Source organism: Phyllobates terribilis, unplaced genomic scaffold (genome assembly GCF_046119375.1).
Source record: "Phyllobates terribilis strain yellow unplaced genomic scaffold, ASM4611937v1 Scaffold_11__3_contigs__length_659146591, whole genome shotgun sequence".
NCBI lineage: Eukaryota > Metazoa > Chordata > Amphibia > Anura > Dendrobatidae > Phyllobates > Phyllobates terribilis.
The window spans coordinates 550,299,106-550,304,183 of record NW_027362771.1 but is presented as its reverse complement, the minus strand read 5'-3'; positions in this window follow the sequence as shown (position 1 = coordinate 550,304,183).

The following is a 5,078-nucleotide window of genomic DNA, read 5'->3' as shown; positions in this document are numbered from 1 at the left end:
TTCAGAGGTAGATGCAGAAAAAATTATATTCAGTTTGCAACCTTATGGAGGTCAGTATAGATGGACTAATAGAACAAGTCCCACACACAGCTAGAAGGCCAAATATTTTTTCAGAGGTAGATGCAGAAAAAAATTATATTCAGTTTGCAACCTTATGGAGGTCAGTATAGATGGACTAATAGAACAAGTCCCACACACAGCTAGAAGGCCAAATATTTTTTCAGAGGTAGATGCAGAAAAAAATTATATTCAGTTTGCAACCTTATGGAGGTCAGTATAGATGGACTAATAGAACAAGTCCCACACACAGCTAGAAGGCCAAATATTTTTTCAGAGGTAGATGCAGAAAAAAATTATATTCAGTTTGCAACCTTATGGAGGTCAGTATAGATGGACTAATAGAACAAGTCCCACACACAGCTAGAAGCCCAAATATTTTTTCAGAGGTAGATGCAGAAAAAAATTATATTCAGTTTGCAACCTTATGGAGGTCAGTATAGATGGACTAATAGAACAAGTCCCACACACAGCTAAAAGGCCAAATATTTTTTCAGAGCTAGATGCAGAAAAAAATTATATTCAATTTGCAACCTGCTGGAGGTCAGTATAGATGGACTAATAGAAGAAGTCCCACACACAGCTAGAAGCCCAATATTTTTTCAGAGGTAGATGCAGAAAAAAATATATTCAGTTTGCAACCTGATGGAGGTCTGTATAGATGGACTAATAGAACAAGTCCCACACACAGCTAGAAGGCCAAATATTTTTTCAGAGGTAGATGCAGAAAAAAATATATTCAGTTTGCAACCTGATGGAGGTCAGTATAGATGGACTAGTACAACAAGTCCCACACACTGCTAGAAGCCCAATATTTTTTTCAGAGCTAGATGCAGAAAAAAATTATATTCAATTTGCAACCTGATGGAGGTCAGTATAGATGGACTAATAGAATGATGCTATGCCCAAAAGATTTTACTTCACTAGGTGCAGTAAAAAAATTGGTATTCTATACACAGGTGGTATATCTTGCAACACAGATAGGCTACTCCACTGACTAACACACTCTGCAATAGGCCAAAAAGGATTAGCTTTGCTAGATTCAGCCAAATGCTGTGAAAAAAACTTGCACAGCACTGGCACAGACCTGCCTGGCAAAAACTGATAGGAACTCATGTAACCTAGTCCTGAAAAGGACTCCAATTACAATTAGTCTTTACTCCCACAACCTATCTATTTAAGAGCACAGACCTGCCTGATAAAAGTCGTAGGAAATGCTGTAACCTAGTCCTTAAAAGGACTGCAATCACAACTATTCCCTACTCCCAAGCTATCTGTAGATTTGTGCGAAAATTGGCTTGAAATTAACAAGGTATAGCGCACACAGCAACAGCGGTGCCGTCTAACACGCAGCTGCAGCAGTGAGAAAATGGTGGCGACGGGGAAAATGGCTTGGTCTTATAGGGCAAGGACATGTGACATACACTGCCAATCACACATGCCCTTGCTTGTGTGAAAAAAAGCACTTCGCTCCGTGTGTGCGCTGCTGATAGGCTGACAGATTGCACCTCCCCACTGCAAATGCGGGAAAGAGAAAAAAAAAATAGAGCTCTTCATTGTTCCTGCAGAGATCCATCCCCTGCCCCTCCCCCCGCCCCGCTGTACACTCAAACTGCGTATTAACATTAATTTTCATCATTACTGAGAAAAAATCCAGTTATGATTTTGGTGCACGAACAGTTATCGAACATAACCTCGAACAGCCGAATTTTTCTCAAATTGTTCGTGTTCGCCGAACGGCTCGAACACCGCCCAAAACAGCTCGAATTTGAGATTGGCGAACAGTTCGAGTAGAACAACGCTCATCTCTAGTCATATATTATGATATATATATATAGATATATAATATATATATATATATACACATACATACAGTACAGACCAAAAGTTTGGACACACCTCATTTAAAGATTTTTCTGTATTTTCATGACTATGAAAACTGTACATTCACACTGAAGGCATCAAAACTATGAATTACCACATGTGGAATTATATACTTAACAAAAAAGTGTGAAACAACTGAAAATATGTCTTATATTCTAGGTTCTTCAAAGTAGCCACCTTTTGCTTTCATGACTGCTTTGCACACTCTTGGCATTCTCTTGATGAGCTTCAAGAGGTAGTCACCGGAAATGGTCTTCCAACAATCTTGAAGGAGTTCCCAGAGATGCTTAGCACTTGTTGGCCCTTTTGCCTTCACTCTGCGGTCCAGCTCACCCCAAACCATCTCAATTGGGTTCAGGTCTGGTGACTGTGGAGGCCAGTTCATCTGGCGTAGCACCCATCACTCTCCTTCTTGGTCAAATAGCCCTTACACAGCCTGGAGGTGTGTTTGAGGTCATTGTCCTGTTGAAAAATAAATGATGGTCCAACTAAACGCAAACCGGATGGAATAGCATGCCGCTGCAAGATGCTGTGGTAGCCATGCTGGTTCACTATGCCTTCAATTTTGAATAAATCCCCAACAGTGTCACCAGCAAAGCACCCCCACACCATCACACCTCCTCCTCCATGCTTCACGGTGGGAACCAGGCATGTAGAGTCCATCCGTTCACCTTTTCTGCGTCACACAAAGACACGGTGGTTGGAACCAAAGATCTCAAATTTGGACTCATCAGACCAAAGGACAGATTTCCACTGGTCTAATGTCCATTCCTTGTGTTCTTTAGCCCAAACAAGTCTCTTCTGCTTGTTGCCTGTCCTTAGCAGTGGTTTCCTAGCAGCTATTTTACCATGAAGGCCTGCTGCACAAAGTCTCCTCTTAACAGTTGTTGTAGAGATGTGTCTGCTGCTAGAACTCGTGTGGCATTGGCCTGGTCTCTAATCTGAGCTGCTGTTAACCTGCGATTTCTGAGGCTGGGGACTCGGATGAACTTATCCTCGGAAGCAGAGGTGACTCTTGGTCTTCCTTTCCTGGGGAGGCCCTCATGTGAGCCAGTTTCTTTGTAGCGCTTGATGATTTTTGCAACTGCACTTGGGGACACTTTCAAAGTTTTCCCAATTTTTCGGACTGAATGATCTTCATTTCTTAAAGTAATGATGGCCACTCGTTTTTCTTTACTTAGCTGCTTTTTTCTTGCCATAATACAAATTCTAAGTAAAGAAAAACGAGTGGCCATCATTACTTTAAGAAATGAAGGTCAGTCAGTGCAAAAAATTGGGCAAACTTTGAAAGCGTCCTCAAGTGCAGTTGCAAAAACCATCAAGCGCTACAAAGAAACTGGCTCACATGAGGACCGCCCCAGGAAAGGAAGACCAAGAGTCACCTCTGCTTCTGAGGATCAGTTCATCCGAGTCACCAGTCTCAGAAATCGCAGGTTAACAGCAGCTCAGATTAGAGACCAGGTCAATGCCACACAGAGTTCTAGCAGCAGACACATCTCTTCAACAACTGTTAAGAGGAGACTTTGTGCAGCAGGCCTTCATGGTAAAATAGCTGCTAGGAAACCACTGCTAAGGACAGGCAACAAGCAGAAGAGACTTTTTTGGGCTAAAGAACACAAGGAATGGACATTAGACCAGTGGAAATCGGTGCTTTTGTCTGATGAGTCCAAATTTGAGATCTTTGGTTCCAACCACCGTGTCTTTGTGCGATGCAGAAAAGGTGAACGGATGGACTCTACATGCCTGGTTCCCACTGTGAAGCATGGAGGAGGAGGTATGATAGTGTGGGGGTGCTTTGCTGGTGACACTGTTGGGGATTTATTCAAAATTGAAGGCATACTGAACCAACATGACTACCACAGCATCTTGCAGCGGCATGCTATTCCATCCGGTTTGCGTTTAGTTGGACCATCATTTATTTTTTAACAGGACAATCTCCTCAAGCACACCTCCAGGCTGTGTAAGGGCTATTTGACCAAGAAGGAGAGTGATGGGGGGCTACGCCAGATGAGCTGGCCTCCACAGTCACCAGACCTGAACCCAATCGAGATGGTTTGGGGTGAGCTGGACCGCAGAGTGAAGGCAAAAGGGCCAATAAGTGCTAAGTATCTCTGGGAACTCCTTCAAGATTGTTGGAAGACCATTTCCGGTGACTACCTCTTGAAGTTCATCAAGAGAATGCCAAGAGTGTGCAAAGTAGTCATCAAAGCAAAAGGTGGCTACTTTGAAGAACCTAGAATGTAAGACATATTTTCCGTTGTTTCACACTTTTTTGTTAAGTATATAATTCCACATGTGTTAATTCATGGTTTTGATGCCTTCAGTGTGAATGTACAATTATCATAGTCATGAAAAAACTGAAAAATCTTTAAATGAGAAGGTGTGTCCAAACTTTTGGTCTGTACTGTATATATATATATACACACGATCATATATCTCCTTAGGTACCACACTATCAATAGCAAGTATCTCAATCAAGGACGATTACAATTATCGATGTCTGTTGTATTAAATTCAATAGTAGTTTTAAGATGTATACAATACGAGTAGTATCAAAATATAGTAAATTAATAAAGACTAAATGAATAATACATTATACGTAACCATAATTGTATTCACTGATATCAATATCTGTTAGTTCTCAAGTGCATACAGTACCTTTAAATCTCAATGCCATCCATTGATAGTACTAAGAGTAGAGATGCAAGTGGTAGTATATACCTTGCTATGTGTAGCACGTTTGTCCTAAGCATTGAGGAATTTAAATCATATCATATAAATCTCACATTTCAGTGGTGTATATGGTACTTATGGAAGGAGCTTAGCTTACCCTGTGTATGTCTGGGAGCCCCAAAGCGTTTCACCCTGCTTCCTCTGGGGCGTGTGTGTGGGGTGGGGAGAGCTGGGGGTTAAAGTTCTCTATAGCAGTCAATAAGGAGAAGGAAGAAAATAGAATTAGACTTACCGATAATTCGGTTTCTAATAACCCTTCACGACAGCACCAAAGGAGGAGGATGTCACCCCACCCTAATATGGACAGGAAACACAGAGGTCAAATAGCCCCTCCCTCATCGTTTTTATAAAGGACCACACAAGTATGAATGCTTCAAATTATATTTATTATTATTCAAATTAAA